A 16,219-nucleotide genomic window follows, 5' to 3' on the forward strand; every position below is an offset into this window, starting at 1 on the left:
TCGGCTCTGTTTAAGAGCCGGGCTGCCCGAGCACTACCGGTTTCGGGCAGCCCCGTGCCTCCAGACCCTGCGCCGCGGGAGCCCGGAAGGGGAAGTGCCCGGCTGGGGACGCAGGGTCTGGAGGCAGGGGGGCTGCCCAAAGCCGGTAGCGCTCGGGCAGCCCGGCTCTTAAACAGACCCAAAGAGTCGGAGAGGAGCAGAGCCGCGGGGGCTGGAGCCTCCAGCCGCCGGGGCTCTGTGTAACTGACACAGTGTCAGTTACACAGAGCCGCAGCCGCTGGAGGCTTTGCTCCTCTTCGGCTCTGTTTAAGAGCCGGGCTGCCCGAGAGCTACCGGCTTCGGGCAGCCCCGTGCCTCCAGACCCTGCGCCCCCAGCCGGGAACTTCCCCCTCCCGGACTCCGGCGGCGCAGGGTCTCAAGGCACGGGGCTGCCTGAAGCCGGTAGCTCTCGGGCAGCCCGACTCTTAAACAGAGCCTCCAGCGGCTGGGGATCTGTGTAACTGACACTGTGTCAGTTACACAGAGCCCCGGGGGCTGGAGGCTTTGCTCCTCTTTGGCTCTGTGTAACTGACACAGTGTCAGTTACACAGAGCCCCGGTGGTGAAGCTGGTAGCACTGGGGCAGCCCTTTCCCCCTGGCTGGGAGTGGGAGGGAGGAGGGGGCGGAGTTAGGGTGGGGAAGGGGCGGAGTTGGGGCGGGGAAATGGGCGGGGCCAGGGCCCGTGGAGGGTCCTCTTTTTTTATTTATGAGATATGGTAACCCTAGCACATGGCCCACGGGCCGGGACTTTGAGACCCCTGGCTTATGGCCTCTATAGCTTAGTCTCCTAATTTCTAGAGTGGCTCCTAATTTGGCAGTGAATAATCCAAAATACGCAGCTCCACTTCTTAGAAATAGTAAAAAGCACTAGATCTTGATCAGATCTTTGGGGGCAAAAGTTAAAGTTCCTAGGTCAAATAATTCCATTCAGATCTGCTTCATCAAAAAGAAAAGTATTTTCCACACACATTTTAAACCTGATTTTTCTACTGTCTAGGTCTCAGAAATAGCTTATCAAATTCTCCTCAGATATGATCAAAACCTTTTCATCTGGGCTCAGAACATACATGATAAATTTGAAAGTAGAAAGAACTTTTTAAAAAAGTATATTAAGAGTGAGAGTTGGTATGCGTTGATAAAATTAAGACTGCAATTAAAGACTTGTTATAGCCTTAACTATGGACAAACTGCACATATTCACAGTATACTATACAGCAGCGGTTCTGAACTTTTTTCATTTGCGGACCCCTAAATAATTTTGAATGGAGGTGCGGACCCCTTTAGAAATCTTTGACATAGTCTGTTCTATTGTAATAACCACCTTTCATGGACTCCTTAGACATAAGGGGTGCACACACCACAGGTTGAGAAACACTGCTATACAGTACACACATGCCTCGCCTGCATTTCTGTAATTCAACAAACACAGCATTGTTCCTGGGTTTCTTTTGATTGTACACTGCTACTTTTAAAGAAGATTGGGCAAATAACAGACAGAACTGAAGAGATGGAAAAAAATTAGAGCGAGTCAAACAAAGTTTTGAAAAATCAGAATGTTTTGTTTTGATTTTGGTCATTTTTAAATGTTTTTAAATTTAAAGAAACTTTGAAACAAAAAGTCATTTCAAACCAAAAAATCAAAATGTTTTGTTTTAAAAAAAAAATTTCCTAAGCAATTTGACAAAATCAACATGAATTCACGAAACATTATGGTTTTCCCAAATTTATATTTTTCACTGAAAAAAGTTTTGTTCAAAAAAGTTTACCCAGTTCTATTTTAAAGGCCACCGTAGCTCTCATTTTGGATCAATGAAATAGGGATTTAAAAAAACCTATATGTATCCATCCAGACAGTGAAGACCAAACCATTCATTAACAAGTTCACGTCACCAGCATGATATCCTGACATTTTGGATACATGTCCATGCAGTACATTTTGCTGTCTAGATGGGCCTAACAACTCAAAGGCTATTTCCTTTTCCATGCCTATTTAAACTTGGGACTCTCTGCTAGGACTCGCAGTATAGGTGCTATTTGCAGCTGTATCTTATCTGAAGTATGCCTCTGAACTGAAGGAGTGAGATAAACAATTAATGTTATGTGTGCTCTTAGATTGAGCTAAGTTACACAACTTCAGCTATGTGAATAACATAGCTGAAGTTGACACACTTAGATCTACTTACCGCAGGGTCCACACTACAGTATGGAAGGGAGATGCTCTCTCATCGACTCCCTTGCATTATCGTTCAGGTGGGGTACAGGTGTTGACGAAAGAGATCGTCGGTCGATTTAGCGGGTCTTCACTAGACTCGCTAAATTGACCGCTGACGCATCGATCGCAGCACATCGATCCCCCAGTAAGTGCAGACAAGCCCTAAGTCACCCAAACAACCATAAAATTATGGCTACTGTAGGTACTGCTGACCTTAGGGCTTAGGCAGAATCAAACCAGTCAACAGAGGTGAAAGACTTCATATTCTATTACCAGTCTCATGAGCTAATCAGACACTTTTAAATAAGTATTCTTGGAAAGGTTAGCAAATAGACTTTTTTCATGTAAGTTTCAACAAGAGAACATTATTTCTCTTCAAGCTTCTACTAGTGCCTTTGGCACACATTTTAAGGGCTTCAGCTTTTGGACTGTACAAAGAGATGAAAATCTGTTTGAAGGGAAAAAAGAGCTTCATCATAAGCTTTTTGGCAGAAAAGATATTTAAATTGCCTTAGCACAGCACTACTAACATCAAGGAGCTTCAGAATTTCATTTTTATCACACAACCTATATATTTGGAAATTCTAATTTACAGCTGATTCCTCAGGGAATTTTTAAAGGTTGTGTGACAGGCACCTAGAGGAGAAGAAATTATATACAGAGAATGAATTAAAACTTTAAGATGAAAGAAAAAGGTATAAATCATCATCTTCAACACTGAAATAAACTGAACCAAGAACACGTCACAGTAGTCTGTAATAGCAACCAGTTATAACGCCTATCCCCATTGTTAGTGATGGAAAATGAGCATCAGTGGGATTGCATAACCATGGACGAAGAAAGAATATAGCTAGCTCAGTATAAATGTTACTCTGAAACAGAGGAAGTTGTTAGTAACTGCACCTGTATTCCCCCTCCGTGATCCACTAAGGACACTCACTTAAGGTCCCTGGCTCCCAGCTGTCACCTCTTTTGGGTAGAGATCCATGTCTCTCGCCTGCCAGACCAGGAGTTTTCAGGCTGCACAGCTCCCTGATTTACCCTGTGATATTCCCAGCAAGCCAGACTGCTTAAATGGGCCAGCATCTGCACTTGGATTCCTCTCTAGAGGCTATGAACACAATAATTGCCTGCAGTTGCAAGTTACCTCACAGCTCCTTCCAACCAAGCACATTTATTTTTAAGATGAAAACATTACAGAGAAAATGTATTAAAAACGAGAAAAGAACCTACACATACGCTAAAAAGCTTACCGGATGTTATCTCAACTACAACCTCAGGCTCTGGTAGGTGTCAGTCCTTCCAACCCTTCCACAAGGATTCTCTCTCTCTTCCCCCCCCCCCCCACCCCCTACCCCCTCGACAAAAAGTCCTGTCCATTTGTTGGTTCAGAAAAAAGGCCCCGAGTCAGTTTAAACTCAGACTATTTGTCCAGAAGTCCTTCCTTTGTCTACTGGTCTCTGGAGAATCCAGTTTGAACTAGTATACATAAGCCTCACCAGGAGGCTCTCTGTGGGGATGGGGGGGGGGAGGAGTTACAGCCTGGCTGAGTTGCCTTAATGACCACACACTGTTTTTAGTTCCTGAAGGAGCTTTGGTAGCCTTCCCCCATCAAGCAGAACACAATCATACACAAAACATTCATTTAAAACAATGGACCCCAAAGACACCGCAATGGGTTAAAGTATCTGTCACATTTTACCCCTCAAGAATTTGCATACAATCCTGGCCCACAATAATACATAAACTTAATACAATAAGGTCTTCCAAGGAAATTGCAGGACATTGCCACATCTGCTAGCGGAGTATAAATGTCACCAATAACTGGTTAGTTTATCCCTTAGGGAAACAATACACAATTTGTGATCCCACATGCATCTCTTGTGGAATTTCACACAATTGATCAGGGTTCATCTCACTCTGCCTGATGTCAAGCAGAGCGTCAATAAGAGAAGCATAGCCCTGACTGCCCTAATACATCAGACAGCAGAGTGTTAGTATCCACATTGAGCAAACGGACCAGTGTTATCAGGATCCTTTCTTCACAGCATACAGTAAGTATGGCAGAGAGACTGTATTGAACAGTGTTACAAGGAGAAACAAAAACTTGTTTGTAGTATTTTTGCACATTTCCCATTTTTATGCTGACTTTATTATTATTTCGATGTCTATGAAAGTAAAATGCCACTTTTGATTTAAAAATAAATATCAGCGGTACAATACATTTTTGACCAGGACAGGAAAAATAGCCTTTTAAAAGGGTGTGTAGATTTGTTGGAGGAATTGAAGGACAGCTATAAGTGAAGTTTACTTCAGTGTTTGCCTTACTGAATGGTGGCAATCCTACTGCCACATATGCACCACACTGACCGTATGTCTGAGGCCATGGGCCTAGGAAGAGGGAAAACCTAGTCAATCACCCACTTAATCATCTTCCTTGTTTGTCAAGTGACCTTTGAAAACTGCAAGTGAACAGTGTAGAGCCAATGTGACTTAAGCTAATCAGAAAAAGGTACTCTTATTTCTGAATAGGAGCGTCCACACAGGGGATTATACCAAAATAACTATTCTGGAAAGCTTGTATCTCTCACCAACAGAAGCTGGTTCAATAAAAGATATTACCTCACCTCCCTTGTCTCTATATTCTGGTAAGCTTCTAAGTGTAGATAAATCCTAAATTACCTTCCTTTAGTGTTTTAACTGGATAAATTTAAAAATTTCACATTTTAAGTTACATTGCTTTTCTTAAGCTATTAGCTTTATTATTAATGGATCATCTTTCATTTTTGTTGTCTTTATTACAATTATTAAGAAAATGAATCCCCTACAGAAACAGCCCACTAATAATATGCTGGATTTACCATCTGACAAAATCTGCTAAAAGCTGATTCTGGCTATGCAATTTTCACTAATGTATATGCTATTATTATTGCTTGAAGAGCAAAAATATAAAGCATTAAATCAAACCCTTGTTTCTTTCTTTGCTTTTTAATAATTATTGGGTAAAGTCCGAATAAGTCAGTATGGAAAATATTTATAGGAGATCACTACAGAAGACTATGTCTATGAAAGTATGATAGAGCATGTTTCACATAGTATCTTACCTTAACTCTTTTGTGTAACAAGTGCTAGGCCTTATTTTGTCTACAATGACCTTCACTAAATCCAACTTTTATAAAGAAGTATGATAGGATATTTGAAATGTACAGCACCTTATAGTGTTTGACAAAGTAATTGCATGCCACACTACCATTCCGGACCCCAACCCTGCAATCATTTCCACACAGGTAGACTCTTGGTGCCAGATGGAACCCCACTGACTTTAATGAGTCTCCACGCAGGTGCAGGGGTCTGCCGATGAGGATCTAACTTCAAATTAGGGCCTAAACAAAACTAATATTCATACTGCATGAATGTACTGAAGTCTTCAAAGCTGTGACGTCTCCCAAATCCTTAACTTTTCTGTCCTAATTTCTCTAACCAATCAAGCTTCAGGAACTTCTGATTCCATTGATTTATTGGTAAACTACAGAAAGCATCTTAGAACTAATTTGCTGAAGCAGATAATTTCCTAAAGACTGTAAACATGCTTGGCCTGCATCCAGTGCACTCAGTGATGTATAATTCCTAAAGTAGTTGCATTTAATATTGTTTTCATTCTGACCTTACAGCTTTTCCCATTCCTGCTTTAGAACTGAATTGCTGTGACAGACTATTCTAACTTCTCCACCACTCAGTCTGTAACAAGGAAAAATTTCACAATGAGAGTCTGATTATCTATTTTTTTTTGTCTTAAAGGAACAATTGACCAAAATCAAAATTTTTAATGATTTTGAGTGGTATTAGCCCACTAACTGTAAATGCAGAATTTAAAGTCTGAAGGTTAAGTAGTTGAAATCTTAAGAAGCAGCTCATCATAACTGCAATGTTTCATCATTAAGGCCACTTCTATTTTGACTAAATTTTAAAACCATGACACTCCAACATGAGGTTTTCTACATCACCTCTATGCAATTCATACAATAGTCACTCTAAAGCTATTGAACCCTTTGCTTTTTGCATAGTTATGCTTCCTTACCTTGTCAGATTTCATCAAAATACCATCTTTTCTTCTTAGTCTTGCGAGTGTAGAGTCTAGCTTATTTCTTTGGTGTAATGGCTGAGTGATAAAAATTCTCTCTCTCCACAGTTTGGATTCTGAGTATTATGGATCAGCATTTTAACATGCTATTTTTGAAGGGCTACCCGAATTCCACTTTTTTAGATATTCGTTTATGCCATGACAGGAATCCAGTTTCAAATTATAAAAGTTTTTTGCAATTATTTCCCATGTCTAACAGTTTTGATTTCAGAGTCTAAATCAGGCATGCAAGAACATGCATCTGTTAAAAACTGAAATGGCCTACATGTGGGGGGGGGGGAAAGAATTGTGAAATACCAAATCAGCACAGAAACTCTTAAAACAAATCTGTACTCCTTTTCTCTCTTTAGTAGGGCCAATAGCTAAAATTTCAGTATCGCAGTGAGTTATCAACCATTGCAATAGAATACTTAGGGGAAAAATATGCATTGTAATATATTGTATCACTGAGATCTGCAAACAAACATATAATCACACTTTAAATTTTGTGTGTGAATTTGGTAAAATCCCATAACTCATTTTTGAGCACATAGAGCCTCCCTGAGTGAGTTAAGCAACATAATTTCAAATGAAAGCAAATAAAAGCATTGGTTTTCTTTTTTAGCGTGGAACATTAAGTAAGATCTTCAAATCTTTTTTAGACTTTCTGCCTTCTTATCATATCACTGTCACCTGCACTTACAAGAGCTGAATAAAATCCTAAATGTGAGCATGCTAATAAATAATACTTTGACCTTATTTTGTACCTTCCATCTGAAAATTTTAAAAAGCTATAGAAACAGTGAATTCTAGATTTAACAAAACTGTGAACCAGAAAGGCATGGTTTCCCCCATTTTACAAGTGAGTAGATTCAGTAACATCGAGATTGTGACTTGTCCAAAGTCACAAGGAAGTCTATGGCTCAGTCAGTAATAACTCAGTGGCTCTCAATCTTTCCAGACTACTATACACCACTTCAGGGGTCTGATCTGTCTTGCATACCCCCAAGTTTCACCTCACTTAAAATCTACTTGCTTACAAATCAGACATAAAAATAAAAAATTGTCACAGTACACTATTACTGAAAAATTGCTTACTTTCTCATTTTTACCATATAATTATAAAATAAATCAAATGGAATATAAATATAGTACTTACATTTCAGTGTATAGTTTAGAGAGCAGTATAAACAAGTCATATGAAATTTTAGTTTGTGCTAATTTCACCATTGCATTTTATGTAGCCTGTTGTAAAACTAGGCAAATATCTAGATGAATTGATGTACCCCTTAGAAGACATCCGTATACCCCCAAGGGTACTTGTACCCCTGGTTGAGAACCGGTGATATATCTTATGATTTATCACTCTGTTTTGTGCCTTCATAACAGACCATGTTGTAATGCTGCAGTCCTGTCATACTCAATGTTGTGAAAATATATTGAATCAAAGTGTGCACACCTGGCTCCATCCTACTTAACTCATAAGAGTTATGTCTAAACACACTTATCCAAGAACAGAGTTTGACCCATTTTATTCAGAGTTACGATTAATATATTTGGAAATTCATTATGGTGATGATGGAACAAAAAATGTGTATAACTCTAAATGTATTAGGTCTTGATTAGCTATTGACTGACACATGCTAGAGATACAATTTTTACATTCTGGTTTCATATCTAGTCATATACCCGGTTATTTTAATGAGGCTTTAAGTACACATTATCCTATTCTCTTTAATCGAATTTTAGGTAAAGACCCTAACCCTGAGGAGCCTTAGGAGAGTCATCAGTGACCTCCACAGTGAGCCAAATACGCCTGTCAGACTCAGATATAGTCAAAGTAAAGTCTTCAGATGGCTAACTAGTCTATCGAACTTCAGAGACAGTCAGGAATGGTCCCCAAGGACGGGCCATCTAAGGCTAAGAGCTGGTGGAGAGGGTTCAGTGTGCGTATAAGCTTGTGGGAATTGAGGGGGCATCCCAAAACTTACTGGAGATCCTCTGCTTCTGCAGACTTCAGGAAAAGGAGAATGGCTCCCTCATCTCCTCTTCCCTAAGCCCCCTTCATATCTACAACATGGGGGGGGGGAAGAAGGGAGAGACAGAGAAACTTGTATGGGAGAAAAGTCAGCTTCTATTACATAAAGATAAAAGAAAAGAGGAACTAATGTTAGAGAACAGTAAATATTCTTCAATGTGGCTTTTTAAAAATGCTGTCTCCTGAAAATGTTTGTTTACTAGGCTTGATAAACAAAACAGTTTCAAATTAATTTAGTTTTACAGTGGTTTTATTCCCATTTAACTATCACTACTTTCCTCAGCTTTCTAGTAAAGCTAACGCAGCAGTAGAGGCTAGTACAAATACAGGTGTCTTCAGAACTGTATTCTATCAAATATACCTCTCCTCCTTACACTAGCCAGTTTGCAACACTGACCGCACCGCACCTAAAGTGGGGTGGGGACGTTGTCCAGGCTTGCTGGAGGAAGACAGGAGGGGGGGGGAACAAGGTCAGAAACTGCTGCAAAAAGGTGGTGTTGGTCAGCTTTTCAGCACTGACTCACCCCCTCTGAACATAAGGGCGGAAAGCTTTAAAAGTGCAAGCTCTGGCATTGGACACCCCTTTCTCTACAAGCAGGCAAGATCTACCCAAACTAAAGATTGCCCTCTAAGAAGGGTTACCAGGTGTCCAGTTTTCGACCAGAGCACCCAGTTGAAAAGGGACCCTGGCGGCTCCGGTCAGCACCGCTGACCGGGCCGTTAAAAATTGGTGGCACAGCAAGGCTGGCAGGCCCTGCCCAGCTCCACACAGCTCCCGGGAAGCGGCCGACATGTCCCTCCAACTCAGGGAACCACAGCCAATGGGAGCTAGACATGCCAGCCACTTCCCAGGAGCTGCCTGATGTAAGCACCACCTGGAGCCCACACCCCGAACCCCATCCCATCCCATGTCCCAACCCCCATCCCAACCCTGAGTCCCCTCCCCCGCACTTCAACTCCCCCCAGCCTGCTCCTACACCCCAAGCCCCTCATCTCTGGCCCACCCTAGAGCCCACACCCAGAGCTCTCACCCCCCCAACCCCTGTCCCAGCCCTGAGTGCCCTCCCACACCCAAACTCCCTCCTAGAGCCCACACCCCCTATCCCCTCCTGCACCCCAATCCTCTGCCCCAGCCCTGAGCCCCCCCCCCCGCATCCAAACTCCCTCCCAGAACAGCGTCTTTGCTACTCCTCCTCCCTCCCAGAAAGTCCTAAGTGTGAAGCGCTGGGAGGGAGGGGGATGAGCGGGGAAGCACCACGTCTCCACTCCTCCCCCCCCCCCCAGAAAATCCTAAGCAATGCTAAACAGCTGTTTGGCGGCGCTTAGGACTTTCTGGGAGGGAGGGGCAAGAGCGGGGAACCGCTGTGTCTCTGCTCCTCTCCCTCCCTCGCCAAAAGTCCTAAATGCCACCAAACATCTTTTTGGCAGTGTTTAGGACTTTCAGGGGGTGGAGGGGAGAGAGAAGCAGGGATGCGGCGTGCTCCAGAGAGGAGGTGGAGCGGGGACAGGAAGAGGCGGGCCTGGAGCATTCCCGTCAAAGTCACCGCCTGTTCTTCTCCGGAAACACTGACGCTGCGAAGGTGCTTCCTAGCGTTCTTGCCTGCAGTGGACTGTGCCTGTGTGGGGTAAGCCAGGGCACTTCCCAACCACAGTACAGTACTGTACAGTATATAAAGCCTTTTGTCTGCCCAAAAAAATTTCCTTGCAACCTAACCCCCCCATTTACATTAAAGCTTATGGGTAATTTGGATTCATTTAACATGGTTTCACTTAAAGTTGCATTTTTCAGAAACATAACTACAACGTTAAGTGAGAAGTTACTGTAGTTGTGATGTGTTTTTAATTTCTCTTTAATTTCATTTTTCTTTTCATTTGTGACTGTTCGATCTTGAATAATGTTCACGTTTCAACTCCAATCTAACACTGATAAAAAAGGTAATAATAATAACTCTTTTAGTACATCATTTCATTGTGTTCTGCATTTTTATCAACTAAAATAATACAGTTAGTAATTTGTTTTTGTAATTAAGCAAAAGTATCAAAGACTAACCCTATTTGAGAGTATAAGTATTACTTGTTTTTGTTTTAATAAATTAATGCTTTAAAATATCTGACCATTTTGACATTGTTTGACCAATATTTGACTAGTTAATTGACAGATTATTTTTGGACTATTGAAATGCTGAACCTGACTCATACTAACAGTCCATTAACTTCAATGGAACTACTCACAGGAGTAATGATTTGTAGGATTTGGCCAGCCACCAAAAGAGATATTAATATTAATAATATAATTCCTTTAGTGCTTTATTTTAAAATAATTTTTGATGCAGAGGCATTTAAATGCAAAAAAAACAGTCAAAATACATAGCTATATGCTGCTTCATGTTAATTCTTCTGTATCCAGGTATATTAGCATTAGGTGTAATAAGAGACAGAAAATCAAATCCTATCAAAATATAAAAAGATATCACAGAATTATGGTCCTCAAATAATTTTTAATACTATATATGTACTGTTCAGTGTTCTTTTTCAGTACTAGAACATTCACTTAACATGTACAGGTATTAGCATTCATCTATGCAGCACTGTCCCGGGGTAGACAAGCTGCAGCCTGTGGACCAAACGTGGCTAACAACATTCTATTATACATCCATAGACTGACCTCATATGTAATAGGAATGTGTGGCCCACAGATGGCATAGAGCTCAAAACACTTTACACTTGGACAGGGCCGGCGCTTCCACTAGGAATATATTTTCCTCAGTTGCTGTTTGTATGGTGAAATCAATATTTACCAGCATTTACCGATTATACTTGACATACTGAAATATTTTCTTGAATCTCATATTCATATTGAAAGGCAGATGTACTAAATCAGACCATAAAGACATCTATTTAATTTAATTAGCTATTAGTTACTGAATCAGGGCCAGCTCCAGGCACCAGCTTAACAAGCAGGTGCTTGGCGTGGCCAAGGGAGAGGGGCGGCACCTGCGGCAATTTGAGGGCGGCAGGAGCGAAAGACCTGCCGCTGAACTGCTGCCGCCGACCGCGGCTTTTTTTTTCCCCCCCAATTGCCGCCGCCAATCGCGGGGTTTTTTGTTGTTGCTTGGGGCGGCAGAAATGCTGGAGCCGGCCCTGTACTGAATCACACATCTCCAAATGAAAAACTTCTATAACAAAGGCACTTTCAAATCCAGTGAATTAAATATATAAGGAACAATTACACAACAAACTGAAACTGATATGCCAGATGTTGAACTTGTTACATGGAATTGTCTGAAGGGCACCTGTTGTGTGACTGGTGTTTTATCACAATAAAGCAACATTAATTACATCAGGACTGAAGAGTAACATCTGTTTCTGAATTTAGTCACCTATTGGGCATGCAGTAAGCATCTGATTCTCTCATTTATTGTTCTACAAGACAAAGCTTTATTAGGGGCAGAAAGAAGCTCTGGGGCTTCCCTCTCACTAAAAAAAATAAAACAGAAGTAAATACTATCAATGTGTATACACTGGCATGTTGTACCTTTTGTCACAGATTTTGATATTGCCTCATTTTACTAGACTTTTTTCACTGAGATGCTGTGGAATAATTCAATGAGTCAGGTGATGCATTTGCCTTTTGTAACTATACTTATGATCCAAGAGGCAGCAACTTTAATTAATAAGAAGTTTTGATATCAGAAATTCATATTTTTTTTTTAGTCAGTGCATTGATCCCTGAGAGTGGATCTTTTTTCCCCACACAGATCCCCACTCACTTCAGTGGGAGTCAATCTGCATGGATCCAATTAGGCAAACGGTTTCCATGGGACCAACAATTCATTAGCTTTTCGTATGAACAACATCACCTCCTCAATGTATTATTTATCTGCACTGATCCCAAAATCAAATCTGCACTATAATAATAATTAATAATAATGAATGGAGATATCCCATCTCCTAGAACTGAAAGGGACCTTGAAAGGTCATCGAGTCCAGCCCCCTGCCTTCACTAGCAGGACCAAGTACTGATTTTTGCCCCAGATCCCCAAGTGGCCCCCTCAAGGATTGAACTCACAACCCTGGGTTTAGCAGACCAATGCTCATTAATTTATGCTAAACTATATGCTTCAGTCATAATATATTGATTATACTGAGGCCAATATGTACACTATGAGTCAATATTAAGCACAGTACTACTGGTTTATACAGATCACATCATCAGAAGACTCCTGCATCACTTCCCAAAGTCCTTACTTAGGCCAGACTATAAATCATTATTAGACAATAAGGGCCCAATCCTGCAACTTGTTTTGTGCAGGCAGAGTGCTTAGCCCAGGTGGAGCTGAACTGACAGTGAAGGCACAGCATTCCCTCCAGTTACACCAAATTGCAGGGTCAGGGTTTAAACCGGCTATGTGAGTTTAGCTTGGTTATTTAATTTGTTGCATGTGGGCAGACTGATGCGCCTGTGTGGGGCCTCATCAACGTCAAAACTGAAATTATTCTGCTGTTCCTTCATGTTGGGGGTGAGGAAAGAGAGTGGCTGAAGTGAAATTGCTCCTGGAATCCCTACATGACATTTAGTGGACCATAGGCGGCTGCTCTCAAGGTTGCAGCTGGGCAGAGAACTGGAGTATTAACAGGCTAACAGTCTCCAGTTCTATTGTACTCTTGTACTCAGTGGAATTTAGATGCAGCAGTGACTTTACCCCTCATATGCTATCTAGTGGCTGGAAGTTGAAGCTAGACTAATTCATACTAGAAATAAGGTACAAATTTTTACAGTGAAGACAATTAACCACTAGAACAACTTACTTGAGAATGTGTGGTAAATTCTCCATCACTTGCAGTCTAAGTAAAGACTGTGTTTTTTAAAAACAAGGATATATTATAGCTTGAAGATAAGCTATAGATGTGATGTAGAAATTATTGGGTCAGATTCGTTGGCCTGCTTTATGCATGTCAGACCAAAGGATCATAACGGTCCCTTCTGGACGTAAAATTTATGAACCTATAAACAAGCTCTAAAGCTCTGTTTTATAATATTCTTTTGCCTTTGGAAGTCTGAAGCAATTTCAAACCATCGAAAGGGAAAACTGAGTACGTCCTTAAATTCACCTCGAATTTAGATCCAAACTATGCATCAGTTCCACTGGGACTCCATCTTCTCCTGATTAATTGTGCTGGGGGCTCTGCCTGTCTCCAGCACTCAGGGCCCTGAGCTACCACCATCACCTGGGAACCCCGATCAGTTCAAGCCTCATGGAGTAGGTGAGATCCCCTTCTTTCTCTCTCTCTGTTTTCCTTTCTACCTTAGGTATTAACCTTTAATAATGTATGTTATGTTGGTTTAGGCTCTCCTTGTTTAGTTATCACTATTATTCAATAAATAACTGTTATGGTTAAGCTGGTTGCTACTCTCTGTCTTGCTGGACTTCACTCTTTTGTGTTTTTAGCTTCCCCCATTTACTCTATAGCAACACTTCTTTTACCTAAGCTAAAGATCCCTGCAGCGCCCAAAATGCTGTGGGGTTTGCTCATCAAGTAGGATACTACCAGTACAACTGTGGTGTGAGAGTGAAGATAGGGACGTGCTGAATCTGGGATGCATAAGGGTGACAGTGTGAAAGTGCTGCTTGACCCAGTCCATTGAGCCCTGGGGGGGGGGGGGGGTGTTCATCTGGTTCTGTGGCTGGAGGAACCCAGCCCTAGGGAACCTAGGTCCGGCAGGATAGCTCCATTGGGAGGGGACTTGCATAAGGGAGGAGTAGAGCTCCATATGAAAACACACATGACACAAGCAGTACATTGATAGAATTACAGAACCACCCCCTCCTCCCCCACCAAAGAGTAACCCGAATAAATGAGCATATCCCAAAGTAACGGGCAAATCTGGTAACAGTCTACCAGCCTGGGCTTTCTTCAAACTAGTAACTGAAAGATGTATGGATTAGTAGAGGAAAACAAATCCATTAAACAGATCGCTGCTGCTCCTTTTCCATACATCTGCAACATTTTGTTGATTTACACATTTACTCATATTTTAATGCTGATCAAAACATAGCAACTCCTGAACTTACCATGATTACATAAATTTAGTTTTTGACTATATCAGTAAAATCTGCTTGCAGTGGGACTGTGAAGTGGACAATCTAAAGGAAGTATGATACAGATAAGAAAATAACTAACAAGAAAGAATTACAGTTTAGAAAAATGCCATGCAGATAAACCCCATCTATTTTACTCTGTGTCTGAATGCTATTAAAGGACACTGGCATTTATAACCATAAGCTGTCAGTATGTGATATACAGTAAACTGTAATGAATCTTCCATCAAGCTAAAAAAAAGAGCTGTACACAATTTAGATGTACTTTTCTTTGCCTTGCTATGACTGTGCCAAGAGCATGTAATGGTTATACAAACACAAAAGGTTTACATTAAAGACTACAATTTATGTTAAAAAAAAATTACTGCAGGTGGTACAAAGTACATTATTACCGTTGACCATCTCAGAAATGCCTGAATGCATTCACTCTTGAAATCAAAAACCCTGATTACTTGAGCTAGTACCTATTCACGGAGGTTAAGGCAGGGATCCTTCAGTGGTTACAGTATTAGGTGTGCCTGCCTATGCTATCAATTGAGATACATTTCTACAGCGGATCTCCTTTTTTTATGTCAAATTCACAATCACATTCCTGATCTATTTCAAGTAGCTGATTTAAGTATTGTCAGAGATCGTTTTTCAATAAGGATTTCATTGCCTGGAGGAACTAACATTCAGGGTCTCGTAGGGTGAAATGGAGTATTAAGTAATTAGTCATTCTCTTCATTTTTAGTTGGAAAGAGTAGGATGCTGGATGTCATCTACTCTTCTGAACTGCCAACTGAGCTAAGGCCTGGTCTACACTTGGAATTTACATTGGTATAGCTATCAGGGGGTAGCCATGTTAGTCTGTATCTACAAAAAACAACAAGGAGTCTGGTGGCACCTTAAAGACTAACAGATTTATTTGGGCATAAGCTTTCGTGGGTAAAAATCTCACTTCTTCAGATGCATAGAGTAAAAGTTACAGATGCAGGCATTATATACTGACACATGGAGAGAAGGGAGTTACTTCGCAAGTGGAGAATGAGTGTTGACAGGGCCAATTCAATCAGGGTGGATGTAGTCCACTCCCAATAATAGATGAGGAGGTGTCAATTCCAGGAGAGGAAAAGCTGTTTCTGTAATGAGCCAGCCATTCCCAGTCCCTATTCAAGCCCAGATTAATGGTGTTAAATTTGCAAATAGAAACAGCAGAACTAAAATTCACTCTATGCATCTGAAGAAGTGAGGTTTTTACCTATGAAAGCTTATGACCAAATAAATCTGTTAGTCTTTAAGATGCCACCAGACTCCTTGTTGTTTTTATTGGTATAGCTACATCTCTCAGGGATATGAAAAATACACCTTCCTGAAAGACAGAGCTGTACTGACCTAGCTCCCAGCGTAGACAGCACTAGGTGGACAGAAGAATTGTTCTGTCAACCTATCATCTGTTGGGGAGGTAGATTACCTATGGCAATGGGAGAAACCATCCCATCAGCATGGGTAGTGTCTACACTGAAGCACTACAGTGGTGCAGCTGCAACGGTGTATCTGTAGACACACCCAAACTTAGACATTTTTGGGGTGAGTGAAGGGGAATGAGAGAGATGGGTAATAATCCTGTTAATGCAATCATGTCTGCCCACTTTCCTGATAACATTGTGCCCTTCCATGTAAGAAATCAGACTGAGCTTGTCTGAAGATGCTCAGATCAAAGAGTAAAA

The 16,219-nt window shown here is 41.3% G+C and overlaps 1 protein-coding gene across 6 annotated transcripts in view; it reads right to left on the bottom strand.

Moving 5' to 3' along the window:
- PTPRE (protein tyrosine phosphatase receptor type E) overlaps positions 1–16,219 on the bottom strand; it is a 247,563-nt gene that overhangs the window by 114,720 nt on the left and 116,624 nt on the right. The window lies entirely within an intron of this gene.

The sequence above is a fragment of the Malaclemys terrapin genome, chromosome 7 (genome assembly GCF_027887155.1).
Source record: "Malaclemys terrapin pileata isolate rMalTer1 chromosome 7, rMalTer1.hap1, whole genome shotgun sequence".
Classification (NCBI taxonomy): domain Eukaryota; kingdom Metazoa; phylum Chordata; order Testudines; family Emydidae; genus Malaclemys; species Malaclemys terrapin.